Source organism: Prorops nasuta, unplaced genomic scaffold (assembly GCF_024137725.1).
Source record: "Prorops nasuta isolate Cenicafe-Biocafe unplaced genomic scaffold, Cenicafe_Pnas_1.2 PNAS00024, whole genome shotgun sequence".
Classification (NCBI taxonomy): Eukaryota; Metazoa; Arthropoda; class Insecta; order Hymenoptera; family Bethylidae; genus Prorops; species Prorops nasuta.
This window is the reverse complement of record NW_027116821.1, coordinates 1,282,971-1,298,958: the sequence shown is the minus strand read 5'-3', so window position 1 is coordinate 1,298,958 and position 15,988 is coordinate 1,282,971.

The following is a 15,988-nucleotide window of genomic DNA, read 5'->3' as shown; positions in this document are numbered from 1 at the left end:
GTGCGTTGGTCAACCCGTATGGCATTCTGGTAAAGTGAAATAGGCCTTTCCCTGGTACGATAAATGCAGTGATTTCTTTACTGGATTCTTCCAAGGCGACCTGAAAGTATGCTTGACTTAGGTCCAACGTGGAGATGTACTTAGCCAATCGTAACTTGTCCAAAATGGCCTCGATATGAGGGAGTGGGTAAGCATCCTTCTTCGTAACAGAGTTGACCTCTCGATAGTCAATACAAAAGCGATACTTTCCGTTGGGTTTAGGGACGATCACTGGACAACTGGCCCACGAGCTAGAGGATCGCTCGATGATTTCACTGGCTAACATCTTATCTACTTCAGCATGCGCTATTTCATAGATCTTAGGGGATATCCTCCTAGAGCGTTGTTTAATAGGTGTATTTCCCTGGACATCAATTCGCTGTTTTACCAAGGGCGTTATTCCTGGTTTGTCTGATACCGGTTTGGCGTGAATCTTCTTGAATTCTTCCAGAATAATTTCCTGTGTCCTATCCAATTCAACAAGGGCGGCACAATCAGTGGTATTCCTCGCTGTGACTTTGATTAGGCTCTTCGGGAAGGTGTGCCAATTTCCTCCTTCAGTCTTCCAAATTCCTTGACGCAAGTTAATTATAATTCCAAATGCTTTTACGAAATCTATACCTAAAACGCAGTTATAGTCTAGTGTGGGAGCAGCCCGAACGGATAGGATTCGTTTTTCGCCCTCAATAGAGAATTCTAGAAGCGCGTCTCCCGCCGTTGCACATTGACTCCCATCACCTAAACGTAATTTACCTGCTTTGGAAAAATCCAAAAAATCTTTAACTAAATAAATAATACTACTACCGATGTATGTGCGTGCGGCGCCGGTGTCTAAAAGAGCCCTAAACTTTTCGGGACCTATAGTGACCCATAAGTAAGGCCTTTCGTCCTCGACGCTTGGTTTACGGATATCCTTCCGGATCGGTAACACGGTGGCTATTACAGCTATTCTTTCCATTTGGTTCCCTTGTGATCCTCGCGTTATAAGTGGAATCCTGCTCACATCATTCGTACTCCATACGTTTTCTAAATTATTGATGGTTACATCGAAGCGTTTGAGGAAATCCATTCCTAAAATACAATCTAGGGCAAGGGTAGGGATTACACTAAAGGGAAAGTCCGCGGAGTTATTACCTACTTGTATTCGGAAGATTATGTCCGTGGAGATGGCGCAAATTTGGCCATCGCCTACCTGTACGCAATTTAACGGTGCTAGGTGACTATCTGAGGGAATCCCTGAAGCTATTCGAGCATTAATATAACTTCGCTCAGCTCCAGTATCTACCAGTCCAAGACAAACTATTTCCCCAATTCTTACTTGCAAATAACCGCGGAAATCGGGAGGTGCTACTAAGTCACCCATTAAGTTTGGAGGGACCGGCCTCAGAGACACGCTAGCGCTTGTAAAAGAAATAAAATTATTATTAAAACTAGCTGCTTCTCTACTAATAGGGGGATCGCCACTATCTCCTTTCCTCTCCTGATATCGTGCTGGTAAATTGTACAAGTCCTTCTTCAATTTGGATGATCGTTGTTCCAGACACGAATCTTCGGCTCTTCCCTCTGAGGCAGCTTCCAGTAATAAACTCCTCTTTTCATCTTCTAAAAATTTGTTAAGGCGAATTCCCTCGGAAGGGATATCCTGTTTATTCGTGAGAGTAGTCCTGTTGGTTTGCACTTGTTTGCGATCTTCAGCTTTGTTTTGGTCGTTTCCTAGATCCAATGGGAGTTTCCTTAAAGTGTTGGGCCTTGGTGGTTTGCTTGAGGCAGCGCTGGCCCCATTCGCTCGCCTCCACTGGCGTTTCCCGGCAGATCGTTATAGTTGTTGACGGTTGGCGGCATGTTTGAAGCAGATATTCTCGGTCTTCGGGGGAGGGGACACTCGGGAGCCCAGTGGCCTAATTGTTGGCAGTTATGGCATGGGCTATTTTCGCGAGTGTGGCGAATATTGATAGTTGCATCGGCTGTTGGCGTATTAGCAGTAGTCATCAGATTTGGAACTAGACGCCAGCTGGTAGCTCCTGGTGGTAGTGGAGGTATCAGCATGTATTGTGGCATTCCTTGTGAAACGACTGGTGCGGTGCCGGCAGTAGGTGTTCCCCTATTCTTGGGTCCTTTTCCGAATCCTCCCGATTTCTTCTTGAAAGTTTTTGCTTCTCCTACGCTAGCCAGAGCGGAATCACTTTGTGATGACGCGTCTGTGGAACTCTTAGGTTTGTTTTTCTTCGCCTGTTGTTTAGGCCGTTTCTGTTCAGACTGGGATTTCGTGTCTGTTTCTTCCTCATCCTCTAGCGGGGCACACTTACTGGTGGTTTTGGACGGCCGGGCATAAACTGCACTAGGAACCGGTACTGTTCCTGTCTGATTGGTGGTGCTTCGGCGATTTTTGATTTTCGTCCATTGTTGTTCCAATTCCTGGCCAATTCTAACTAGCCTTCGACTAGAAGTGATTTCACTCTTAAGGAAATGCCTGGTGTACGATGGCAATAGGTTGTCATATATGATAGACAAACGTTTCTTATCCTTAAGAGGTGGGTCTAAGTAGGAGAATATTGTCTCCATATTTTCCACAAACTCCTGAATTCCTTCTTGATCTCCTTGAAGACGGGAATATGCTTGTTCCTTGATCCGCTTTCTGGATTCTTTGGATGCGAATCGTTGTTTGAACTTTTTCTCGAACTTTTCCCATGTTCGACAATGTTGACCTTCCAGTCGGTACCATTTTACAGCTTCCCCCGATAGTACCACAGGCAATGCCTTGAGCAAATCGCTGTGGGCTATCCCTGATCCTTGGCAGCATCTGTCTAATCGTTCTAAAAACGAATACGCACTTTCCTTTCTTTCGTTCACGTACGAGATCTTCCATTTGTGTAGTGCGTCTACTGCTCGATTTCCCCGGACTATTCTTCCTGGACGGTGTCGATGTCGGCGATCGCTAGCTTGGGTATCGTCAGAGCTGTCCGATTGGCTTTCCTTGTCTTCTGAGGACTCATCTTCCGAGCTAGATGCGTGTCGGTTGATTATCCTAGGGCGATCCCTATCTTGTAAGCCTTGATGATGGGCAGATATTCTACGTCTTCCAGACGACTCCCTCCCACCTGACTCTGGTTGAGGGTGTGTTTCTACCAGACGCAACGCTGGCTGGTTTGGGACAGGTCTCTCGACCGGAGGTAAATGCCTAACTTCTTGCTGTATTTCAGGCTCTCGGGGATTTCTGGCTCCACGGCTGCGATGACAGGTTTCTCCCGGTTTATTTTGGAGTGGGGGCCAATTGCTGGCTGAGTCATCTATATGTATTCCTCCGGCCGCAGCATGGGATTCCATGGATAGGCGTTTGAATTCTTCTAAGGTAGCTTTGGCGATCTTTTGAATCCGCGCAGCTTCTTCTTCTTCTGGTGACAATCGGGTATTTCTTCTTCGCACCGTGGATGTTGCTGCAAAGCACCTTTCTTGGCCATGAGTCATTGAATTTAGCGAACTCGCTAGGTGATTTCCCCTGTCTTCAAAGGGGGATAGTCCTCTTGTTCCCGAGGGTGGAAGTGGGTCCAGTCTCCAGCCTGGTGCCGAGGTTACGTGAGGCAGAGTATTCAGTCCAGGAATGTACGTGCTGGCCGTGTAAGGCGATATTGGCGAGAATCGTTGGACTTCGGAAGGAATCGATCCTTGTGAACAGCTAACCGTTTGCACGGTGGTGTTTATGGACGCCATGGTAGTTACCGTAGAGGTTACTACAACCGTTGCTACTCCTCCAGCTGCTACGGTGATCGTTGTAAGTTCGGCTGGCGTGAGGGTGTTAGTTTCTTTCACTGAATTTCTGTCAGGCATATTGACTTGAGAAGGGGTGAATCCCTCAGCTCCGGCTTCGTCTCTGTTCGGATCCCAACGAGCTGCCGTAGGGCCGAGTTCCTTACGCTTTAGATATCTAATTAGCCTATCTTGGAGTTGGTTGAGTCCCGAGTTAGAATTCAGGCCTTCTTCTTGTAAGGTTCTGACTATATCGCCAAATGGTAGTGTCATCACCTCCTCTCTAATGACCTGTTCGGTGCGTTTACTATTTTGTCTCTTCTGCGCACGCTTATCTCGACTTCCACTGCTTCTTCCAGACGAACCCATTTTATGATTTCCGGTGTTCAGGAGAGGATGGAGAAAGCTGGCCGACAACGTATGTCTATGTTGGGGGTTAGCTGATTAAAGGTATATTTACTTGAACTATACAAGCCTAATCGCAAATAGTACGTTTAACTTAAACAGTGTACTCACTTGAATAATGAAGCTGAAAAGGGTAACAACAAGTGTAAACTTCAATAATGAGGCGGTATTTACGCCAAAAGAGGAAAAAAAACAATGATATATAAGGTATAAAAATACTGATGGGGATATTTGTTTATTTATCCTACAATAAGGGAATTAATAATCATCCAACAATCAAAAAAGTCGCCAATTTAATATTTCTTAAGCGTTGAATCACAAGAAAAATAATTGGCTGGTAGTGTATATGTACCGTGAGAAATTTATGTATAAAAAAGTAAGTGATTTTAGGTGACCCTTCTTGGACTTATCGGTCACAAGAAAGATGCACACGGCCGACCTTCAAATCCGTAAACTTTATCTAAGTTGCGGATTTCTTCTCGCCAGCCGTCAAGTAGCAGATCTCGAATTTTTTTTTTTTTTTTTTTCGTTTTCTGCTTTTGGTATTAATTACAGGGCTTCCTATATAGGTTTATCCCTCAATTATACCAATTCAATTAACAATTAATACTGAATAACAACAACAAAAAAATGTAATTCCAACTACTATTTTCATAGGTTGAGATTGCTCTTGAAGCGCCAACAATTGCGCGCAGGATTGGATCCTTTAAGTAATATTCAATTAAGGGTTTTCCTCTCAAGGGTTATCCCTTAATTGTATTATAGCAATCTTTTATAGGAATCTATGGTAATTAACCAAGGGTGTGCGAATTATACGCAACAAAACCTTGGCAATAATCCATTAAATGGGCAATTAATTATTATGGCAATTAATGACAAAAAATTGAAAGTAATTGTTTAGTTTACTTTGCCGTAATCGAAAGGGAAGGTCCTATTTATGAACATATGCATATGAAAATATCTGGGTAACATCATATATATTTTAAACGAAAGAAAGTATATAGGTTTAATAATATTAACTAATGAAGACTCTAACTACACACACAGAAAATTTCATGCAGGAAATTTCCTCGAGCTCGTCGGCGCTGAGAACCGCTGCGTTAATTGTACGCGTTGAGCACCGCTGCCAGTACTTGGAAATTATTTTTCCTAGTACTGTGTAATATTCCCGTGTAATATTTCGACTTTCTATAACGCGTATCAAAACACGGCGAAGCAGCGAGCTCGAGCGCGCGAACGTAAACAACGTTGTTTTGGTCCGCGACCTCGCGTCCTCTCACTACCCAACCGACGCTTGACTCGAAGTTTCCTACAAATAACTTATTATTGACTGAAATATAATATCTCAATAATAGTTAATACTATAATAAGGGTTAAATATAAATAACGAAATTAATTAATACAATTGTAATAATTTATCCCCTAAGCGTCTTGGCGGGCCCCACGTTGGGCGCCATTTGTAACGTCGTATTTCGCGGCCTGGCCAATTAAGTGTTCTCGCTAAGGTTATTACTTGAAAGCGAAAAGTTTTACTTATGGGCCTTGGTTTGCCAGGGGATAGGCAGTGACCAGAACCGACGCACAAGGCACACGGAGGGAGTTATTGGCCGGGTAATAAAATAAGTAAACGACTAGTTTCTGAGGCAAAAGAGATACAGCTTATTTTATTTTTGGTACGGATCTGCAAACGTGTTATAGTTACAATAGGGTATTCCCTCAGGCTCATTACGATGATAACGCTAATGGTATAATTTTGTCATCGATCTGACATATCCCGTGACAAAACTGAGATCCCGCCACATAAACAGTTTACGGGGGGGGGGGGGGGTTGGGCGCCAGCTTGCGTGATCCGTATCTATGACCCTCCGCGGCTGACCGGCTTGAGGTTATCTCGAGGTGTGGACCAAGACGCTTCACATGAAAAATCCGAAAATAATATGGGTTGCGGCTAGGGCAGTGCGATTTGCACAGGTATGCGTCGGGGGGGGGGGGGGGCTCCGAGGAAGCTCGACACCGCTGTCCTCTGACGAGGGACTATCCCCGCCTTAATGTGTATTCTCGAAATACTAAAGGGGTTCCCTACGCGATTCGCGGCCCGTTACACCGACTTACTACTTTCCAAACTGACCCCGAAAGAATTACGTCATAATACTAATAATCGATAAAAAGAAAGAGAATCAATGTTCGGACTAATACGTCCCTCCCGATTAGAGGGATTGTCGCGCAGCCGAACGCGGAACGGCTACCCGCGCCTGACGAAACTCGAGAAAAGAAATAGGACAAAGACGAATAATAGGTCCTGATTTCTTCTACGAAGAAACCAGGTTTACCTGGAATATAGGGCTACTTAGGTGATAGGAACAAAATAGGTTGTGTAGCATGCTCCCGTGCGTGTCCTCCACCGCCAGATTGACAGCTACGCCTGCTGCGATGCTGCTAGTCCCAGCTCCACGGATTCATGCATTCACCACTCACTATCACCTCTAGGCAATCAACTACAGGGCAATGCCCTTACCGAAAAAGGGTGTCTCGGCGACGAAGAAAAGAGACACAAAAAAAGAAACTGGGAGCACGTCCGGGCTTAAGGAATCCCAAATTACGAGTAACTCGGGGGACAGTGGCACGCGAGATGGTTACCGTCGCGCGTGCGCGGATCGACCCCCTATCGACCCGCGATCGAACCCATTACGCGTAATGATCGCGGGGTCACACAGGTGGCGCCTGCCCCTCCCTTTTACGAAAGCAAGGAGAAGGCAGGGCATGGCGACAATTATCTGACGTGCGGGTATCTCGTCACAGTGTTTTGCGGCATTCGAGAGCTGTCGGTTGCGAACTAAGACTAACTCGCCAACCTCATAGTGCTTTTCACGACGACGTAGATTATACGGTCTTGCCTGTCGTTCGTGCGCTTCTTCGAGAGCATACTTGAAAACTGTTCTAAGTGTTTCCAAGCGTTTCATGCGTGCCAACCACTTTTCTGTCGGTTGCTGCATGATTTCGGTATCGCCTTCTAATTCGCGTCGCATCGACCTTGCCGATTCTGGTTCTCTACCCAGATTAGCAAATGCAGGTGTAGCTTGCAGTGAACCATGGTGGGCAGTATTAAATGCAAATCTAAATGCATCCAAATGCTGATCCCACTCAGGGGGAACAATCTCTTATGGGAAAAATTTAGCCACCGTTAGTGGCGCCCTCACTGTAAGCCCGTCAAGCGGAACTAAGTTATGAACGTGTAAGCATGCGCGGGCGGCGTAGCTAAGTGACGCCGACGCTATATTTCCCGCCATGTATGTCTATGCTCTTATTTCGGACTGAAAGTAGTTACTCCAATTGTTACAGATTTTTTTCACTGTTAAACAAAGTTTTTATTGTGATTATCAATTGTATATTTTAAATATATATATATATAATTATATATATATATATATACATACTTATATATTAAGATTTTTTGAATAATAATATATGTAAGTATTGTGCAGCTAAATTTAACCTAACTTTTTAGTGTGTTACTTAAAATATTTTCTGTGTTTATTTATACTTAAATGTATTTTTAGAAGAAAAGACTGAATTGAAGATGGTCAGGTCGTGCTGTGTGCCGCAATGTTTGTCATCACATGCGGCTCCTAGTCATGCATTTCCTAAGGACATAAATAGAAGAATGAAGTGGTTTGCCAGTTTAGGGATAGCTTCAATTCTGGATGACAATGAAGTAAAGAAGTTACGAGTTTGTCATAAGCACTTCACAGAAAGTGACTATAACTGCAGTGGTACAAGAAGAGTTTTGATACATGCAGCGATTCCCACTTCTTCTTTTCAAAATGTTAATGAAATGCCAGTGCCAGAAATGTCAGACCAAACAGAAATGTTACATCAATATGAAATAGAACAACAAGATCATAGCCCCATATTACAAGTTCATCAAAATGAAATAGATAATTTGAAGATCATTGTTGAACAGGAACAACATAACAAATTGCAGCAACATAGTGACATATTAGCAATCCATCAACAAGAAATAGAAAGATTGAAAACCATTGTTCAGCAACAATCAGCATATAGACCAGATTTGAAGGATATAACAAGAAAACAATTATTAAGTCCAACTGCTAAAGGATTGTACGACAAGGTGAAAAAGATGAAGAAAGAGAGAACAAGACTTAAGAGGCTTTTAAAAGACCAACGGTGTAATAAGAGAATCACTCTATTACCCAGAGCTGATAAGCATGGCAAGGTTGACAAAGCAAACCTTATAAGGCAGCAGTTTGTGGACATGATTGTAAGAAATAATGACCTGAAGCCTCAGGTAAAATATAAAACATTAGAAACAATTGTTCGAAAAGATAGGATGGAAAGTACAGCTTTTAACGAATACTATATTTTCATTTAGAATTTATGAACTTAAACTTTCAACGGAAACTAATATTCATTTAATATTTACTAAAATTATCATTATAATTTCTGGAATAAATGAAATTATAGTAATGTTATGTATATATACTTATGTTAAGCTGTCAATTGAAAATAAAACTTATTTTCTTACGTGCTGTATTTTTCTTATATATTGCTTGGAAAGTTAGCATTTCAACATTTCTTGATAATATTTGTTTTAATAATTCTGTGATTTAATTGAAAAATGATCAGAATTTGAAATAATGAGATACTAACTCAACATATAACCGGTTGTTATGTTTTCAAATTTCCTTTAAACTCAAAATTTAAATGGAAGAAAAATATTTTTTGATATTATTTTTTAAAGATTAGCTTTTCAATTTTAACAATTATATCAAGAATAATCGTAATGATAGATCCTTTTTGCTTTGTTTAAAATCGAAATTCATGGAAAGCGTTAGCTTATTGTAGAGTTAGGTATTGGAGTTCTTGTGGAAATTTCAATATATCATTTTTTAAGTCCCTGGTTTTATTAGTTAAATTAACACAATTATTAATACAAATTATCATAAACTAGTAAATTCGGTTACACAATTGAAGTATCTAATTGGTACATAGATTTTTTATTTTTTTTTTTTGTAGGCAAGACGTTTTACCTTAGAAGAGAAAATGTTTTGTATGGGTATTTATAAAAGATCTCGCTCATCTTATCAATACCTAGCGAAATATCTACTATGTCCTTCCATCAACACACTAAATATACAACTGCAATCTATACCATTTGAAACAGGATGCAATCAAGTTATTTATAATTACCTCAAATTAACAGCGAAAGAAATAGATAAAAAAGATTTAAATGTAGTGTTATTATGGGACGAAATGTCACTGCAACCTACATTAACATATGATGGAAAGAGAGACAAAATTATGGGATTTGAAGACTGGGGTCTAAGAAGAACTAGAAAAATAGCTGACCATGCAATCATGTTCTATCTAAAGTGCCTTTCTTCAGGAAACCATATGCCTCTTGGTTATGGCTTTTGTAGTGCTGCTACACACAGCTTTCATCTATGTAGATGCATAAAAGAATGGATAACTTTATTGTTGAAATGCGAATTTAAGCCAGTAGCAACTGTTTGCGATCAGGGAGGGCCAAACATCGCTGCTATCAATGCTTTAATACGAGATAGCAATGCTATACGTTATAAGAAGCATGGAAGTGCAAGTAAGAATACACAAATCAATTTTTTCTTCCTGTTTAATTTCCTTCGAAGGATGTAAGTATTTTTTTTTTCAGAAAATACATTTGTTATTGGAAACCAGGAAATCATACCACTTTATGATTATGTTCATCTACAAAAAGGAGTCCGAAATTACTTACTAACAAAGGACCTTAATTTAAACAAAAATGAAATAAAATGTAGAAAAAAAGTTGCTACTTGGAATGACATACAAATTGCCTATGACATGGACAAATATACTTTGTTGCGCCAAAGACAAATGCCAAAACTAACAGACAGACATATCATTATTGATTTAATCCCGAAAATGAAAGTTAAATATGCAACCCAGATAATAAGTCATACAGTAGCAAATTTCATTGATTTAGCTATAACTTGGAAAAATGGTAAATTTAAAATTGCATACTTGTTTTATATGAGATATAATATTGTCAATTTAAATTCCAGGTATTGTAAAAACAACAAAAGGGGATATTCAGTTACCTTTAAGTGCTGCAGCGACTTCAGAAGCTCTTTTGTTTTTCGATGAATTATTTGATTCTTTTAATGGAGAGAAACATAAAAAATTATCCAGCATCATTTCTTCCAGAACAAGTCATACAACTTTTTGGACTGGAGCAATTAAGAAATTAAAAGCTATGGAGTTTGTCGAAAAAGACACTCATGAAGCTGTTAAAAATAAAACCAAATGTTTGCATAATTGGATATGGACTATTACCGGTACACAACAACTATGGAAACTATTGCAAAAAGAAGGGTTTGCTTCATTAAACTTAAAGTTCTTAAATCAAGATCCAGTAGAGAACTGCTTCAGTCAAATTCGAGACCATGGGCATAGGAATAATAATCCATCCCCATATCAATTTTCAACAATATTTAAAACATTAATAGCAACAAACCTGACTTCAAAGCATTCAATTTCATCCAATTGTACAGAAGAAAACCAAGGCACTTCTTTATCATTGACAAAAATGTTTAAAACTGCAGAAAGTTATGCAAACACTCAGAATAGAGAAGAAGATATAGATTGTACACAAGCATCATTACCAACAGCTACATCGCCTAAAAACTTCATTGATTCAGAAGCAGTTACAAATAATGTGATACATAAAATAAAGCATGAATGTATAGAATGTGCACAAAATTTAAGTGATGGTGAAACAAAAAAACTGATACAAAAGGCCTTAGATACAGCAGAAATAAAAATGCAGAATTTTTGTCACGAGATAAAAGTTAAAGATAAGGTGAAAAGCATTATATATTTGGAAAGTTTTTCAAAAATTGAAATCCATTGTGTTAATAAAACTGATGATATTATTGACCTTACTGCCAAATACTTCATACTTGAATGGTGCAAATATATCAATAAAATTTTAACTGGAAAACTGCAAACGGAAGATGATGAAATTTCAAGTGGAAAACTACAGAAGAACAACAATAAAAATTCAACCGAAAAACTACAGAAGAAGGACAATAAAAGATTATCTGGAAAGATGCAGAATAATAATCATTATAACTATATATATCACGAAGCACAAAAAATATCCTCGCGTTATAAAAAAAGAAAATAGAAAGGCTTACATAATACTGATTCTGATATGCATAATGTATGTACATTTTTTCTACATTTTTAATATTTCCTGTGCGTTTTTCTTACAGTTTTATATATTTTCAGATAAATGACGAAAGAGATAATATCATCCGGAGGAAATTTAACAAATCTAGTCGTAGAAGCTGATAACTTTGTTAATGTTTAAATATTTGTTTAATTTTATTCTTTTTATTGTGCAATAATTTAACCAATTTGATCTATAAGACTGCTGGCTTTAACCTAAATTTATAATTTAATACTTATGAATTATCAATAAGAGAGAATGTATTTTTATATTTGTATAATTAATAAAACATTTGTTTATTATATTGAAATTATTATCACTATTATTTCCTGCTTTAAAAACATACATATTTAATATAATTAATTTATTAGCTTACTATTACTTTCATTCATTAAATAAAATTTATAATTTTAATATCACATGTATAAGTCCACTTTTAATTTATCAAGAGGTATTGTAAAAAAAAGGAATTATTTCTGTTCAATATGATGATACGTTATTATATATATAAGTACTAAACCGACCAATCCTATATAATTACAGTCAATTTGAAACTATAGCTCCTATATATATTTGTTACGGGAATTATATTTGAAACCATGGTTAACTTCTATCAGATTTTATTGTCCTTAAAATTAATTTGATTGTAAAAAGTTTAACATACTTATTTTTGTTATAAAATTAAAATTATCTAATAAAGTTGAACTAAAATTCTATTCGTAATCATGAAATAGAAGATTTTATAAGCTGAGAAACAATTATAGGTTTAGCCGAGTGGATCAAAGCAATGAACTATTTAGGAGGGATACCCATCATCGCAGGTTCGAGCCCCGTCAAGGATAGGAAATTTTAATGATTTTAATTTGAATTTCACCTTAAATGTTACATTAATAATTAATTGTTATCACATCTATATAAGTAAAACCACTCGGAAAATTGTTTTTATTTTTGTTGAAATTTATTTCATTTATGCTAGGAATTAGCGGACAAATGTCTATGTCAGGAACATTGAGATTTTATTTTTCTGCTCTGGCTTACATTTAGATTGTAATACTTTCAAATAAGGTATATACATTTTAATGAATATCAGGGAAAGCTTTGATGAAAGATAAAATAATTGCATGTCTGTATTTTATTGAAAATCAAGCAATACACAGCAACTGTTTTAGTGGCTATAAGCACTATATATGTATAAATATATGTATATATTGTACAAGTTAGTTCCTTTCTAAGGCCTGTCTTAGAGCGAGGGCGCCACTAACGCTGGCGCAATTTAATACATGGGAGATTGTTCCCCCTGATCCCACTCTCGATGATCAGAATCGAGAAAGGCCCTTATCATCATCTTCAGGCTTCTATTCACCCTTTCGGTGGGGTTTGCCTGGGGATGATATGGAGGTGTCGTGGTTTGCCTCATACCCGTTAATTGTAATAAAGCAGTTATGTCTTTATTTACAAATTCGGTACCATTGTCGGTAACTAAAACTTTTGGTGTACCCCATCTATGAATCACCAAGTTTTCGATAGCTTCTGCAATCTTTTTGCCGTTAGCGCGTCGAAGTGGGGCTACTTCGATCCATTTTGTGTATAGGTCTTGGATTACCAACACATACGAGAACCCTTGTTTACTTGGCGTCAGTGAGCCCATAATATCTGCCGATATTACAGTCCACGGCTGTTCAACAATTCGACGTCCCATGAAGCCGACGGGAGCTTGTTGTTCTACCTTGCAACGCTGACATTCGTCGCAGTGACTGACGTAAGCCATTACATCTTTGAACATACCTGGCCAGAAGTAATTTATCGAAAGGCGTCGATATGTACGATCGATACCTTGATGGCCGGCTTGCGGTAACTTATGGCATTCTTCGAGCACTTTCTGCCTGTACTCCCTGGGTATCACCAGTTTCCAAGCATCAAGATCTTCGAGCTCAGCATCTGCCAAATCTGAACGTCGTTGACGATACATCAACTCTCCATCTAATTTCCAATCAAGAAATTTTTCTGGCGTTCTTTCGATATCCTTTACGCGCTTTAAATACCACGCATCCTTGGTATCGGCGTAAGACGGTAGCAAAGCATTTAAACTTTCCGGTACTCTTGACAAAGCATCAGGAACATGATTTAAAGCTCCTTTACGATGTACGATCGTAAAATCGTATTCCATCAAGGCGAGAGCCCAACGAGCAAGTCTTCCAGATGGATCTTTTAAATTATGCAACCATCGGAGACTGCTGTGGTCGGTAATTACAGTGAAGTGGTAACCCTCAAGGTAACATCGAAACTTCCTTATCGACCACACCACTGCCAAGCATTCCTGCTCGGTCACGATATATTTTCTTTCGGGATCCGTAAGCGCTCTACTCGCGTAGGCGATTACTCTTTCTTGACCTTCGATAACTTGTGTCAAAACAGCACCTAAGCCAACATTGCTAGCATCGGTCTGTAATGCAAACGGGATCGAAAAATCTGGACAGGCAAGCGTTGGCGCGCTTGTTAAACATCCTTTCAGCGCGTCGAATGCTGACTGCTGATTGGCTGTCCATTCCCATGACTGATTTTTCTTTGTCAATTTCGTTAGCGGTTCAGCAACTGTCGCAAATTCTGGAATGAATCTTCTATACCAAGATGCCATTCCCACGAATCTACGAATTTGCTTTAAATTCTTCGGTATCGGGAACGTGATTACGGCTTCTGTTTTCGCCGAATCCACGCGAAGACCTTGACTGTCTACGATAAATCCGAGATATTTTACTTCCGTTCTATAGAAGAAACTTTTCTCCTTATTTATCGTTAGCTCAGTTTGCCTTAACTTTTCGATAACTTTATCCAACCATAATAAGTGTTCGTCAAATGTTTTGGTGACAATGATAATGTCATCCAAATAGACAAATACATGTGGATAAAATTCGGGACCCAATAATTTATCCAGAGCACGCTGGAATATTGCGGGAGCATTAGTTAATCCATAAGGCATTCGCTTAAATTGAAATAAGCCTCTGCCTGGAACAATAAAAGCCGTGATACCACGTGACTTTTCTGCTAGCGGTACCTGCCAATACGCTTGACTCAAGTCGAGCGTTGTTAAATAATTGGCCTGTCGTAACTCATCTAGGATCGCAGCCATGTTCGGTAATGGGTACGCATCCTTTTTAGTTACAGCGTTAACGCGCCGGAGATCCACACAAAAGCGGAGCTTGCCATTGGCTTTCTTCGCCATGACTACCGGGCTCGCCCAATCACTTTGCGACGGTTCGATAATGCCATTGGTTAGCATATCGTCAACCTCTTGCCACATAGCTTGGCGGATTTTATCCGTGCACCTATGAGCTCGCTGTCTGATTGGCTCGTGATCTTGCACGTCAATTATGACTGCCGGTAACTTTGAAATTCCAGGTTTTCCAGAAATGGGGGGCAGTTTAATTTCTAGAAACTCTTGTAATTTCTTAGCGTTATCATTATCGGGAACCATTAAGCCGTTATTCACCACTACACAGTTTAGTGATTCGGCATTTGAGAATCAATGTTTATTTTGAGGTTTTTCCTTGTAAGTCCATTCTCCCGTGGAGAAGTCCACGACAACGTGAGCATCTTGTAGGAAATCAAGTCCCAAAATAAAATTACTCGACAAGGAAGGCATCCATAGTGTGTCAACTATAGTTGTCTTACCTTCAAGAAATATCGGGATCTTGGCGGACTCAATTACTTTACATGTGTAATTGTTGCCAACGGTAACTCTTAAGGGTTCTATCTTATTGGCTTGTATACCAATTGAATTAAACAATTCAATGGCTACTTTGCCTGCAAACCTGCGTGAGGCTCCCGAGTCCACCAGCGCACGCAGCTTTTCCCCTTGTACGGTGATCGTGGTGTAGAATGCTAGTTTCCTAGATCTATCGCCAAACGTCGTAATTACTATATCAGTAATATCACCGACCGGTAACTTATCGACCGATTGATCATCGTTCGAATTTTCGGTAGCAACCACTCGAGCGCTTGTGTCCTGTGAGTGTTTGTTTACATTCTCCGTCTCCAACATAACATGTTGGTCTGAGAAGTCGCGGGAGCGATAATTATGGTTAATATTCACACATTGCTGTACTGAATATTCTTCGACATAATTATCCGGGAATATATTATCTTGGTTTTCACCCAAGATTTTCGGTATCATGTTTTTCCGCTCTTGGAGTGTCGTAACATTCTCGGGAAATTTTACTAACTACTCTTGGCGTTTTTTGAACAGCATTTAGGGCACTCCGCTGTAGAAACCCCTTTGCTGCCACATCGGTAACAGAACATTGTTCTCTGCTCTTTACACGCACTCCAACCGTGTCCAGCTTTCCCGCAATTAAAGCAGGTAGCGCTCGGGCCCGGCTGTTTACGTTTTGAGCCCTGCCGGCTGTTATTGTTGCCAGCTGCCTTATCTAACGAAGGTTTCGACTTGGAACTGGTTCCTTGTCGGTTCCTTGTTGATTTAAAGGCTTTCAAATGCTCTTCGTTATCATTCGAATCTTCCGTTGTTGATTCGTCGGTATCAGAGCTGGATGTTTT